The sequence below is a fragment of the Arachis hypogaea genome, chromosome 20 (genome assembly GCF_003086295.3).
Source record: "Arachis hypogaea cultivar Tifrunner chromosome 20, arahy.Tifrunner.gnm2.J5K5, whole genome shotgun sequence".
Taxonomy (NCBI): Eukaryota; Viridiplantae; Streptophyta; class Magnoliopsida; order Fabales; family Fabaceae; genus Arachis; species Arachis hypogaea.
In genome coordinates this window covers 87,836,769-87,837,491 of record NC_092055.1, presented here as the reverse complement: position 1 = coordinate 87,837,491, position 723 = coordinate 87,836,769, and the positions used below count along the sequence as shown (strand labels likewise).

General features: G+C 41.4%; 1 non-coding gene across 1 annotated transcript; it reads right to left on the bottom strand.

Moving 5' to 3' along the window:
* Positions 1-247: 247 nt before the first annotated feature.
* On the bottom strand, positions 248-355 carry LOC112787464 (small nucleolar RNA R71). The gene has a single exon (XR_003194877.1). It is a non-coding gene; the product is annotated as a small nucleolar RNA R71 (small nucleolar RNA).
* Between the last annotated feature and the right edge of the window lie 368 nt (positions 356-723).

Sequence of the window (723 nt, the reverse complement as noted above, 5' to 3'; positions counted from 1 at the left end):
GAATTGCAAGTTTCATGGACTTCCATCTGAAGATCCTTTTCAGTTCTTAACTGAATTCTTGCAGATATGTGATACTGTTAAGACTAATGGAGTAGATCCTAAAGTCTACAGGCTTATGCTTTTCCCTTTTGCTGTAAGAGACAGAGCTAGAGTGTGGCTGGACTCTCAACCCAGAGATAGCCTGAACTCTTGGGACAAGCTGGTCATGGCTTTCTTAGCTAAGTTATTTCCTCCTCAAAAGCTGAGCAAGCTTAGAGTGGATGTTCAATCCTTCAGACAGAAAGATGGTGAATCCCTCTATGAAGCTTGGGAAAGATACAAGCAACTGACCAAAAAGTGTCCTTCTGACATGCTTTCAGAATGGACCATCCTGGATATATTCTATGATGGTCTATCTGAATTGGCTAAGATGTCATTGGATACTTCTGCAGGTGGATCCATTCACCTAAAGAAAACGCCTGCAGAAGCTCAAGAACTCATTGACATGGTTGCTAATAACCAGTTCATGTACACTTCTGAGAGGAATCCTGTGAGTAATGGGACGCCTATGAAGAAAGGAGTTCTTGAAATTGATACTCTGAATGCCATATTGGCTCAGAACAAAATATTGACTCAGCAAGTCAATATGATTTCTCAGAGTCTGAATGGAATGCAAGCTGCATCCAACAGTACTCAAGAGGCATCTTCTGAAGAAGAAGCTTATGATCCTGAATACCCTGCAAT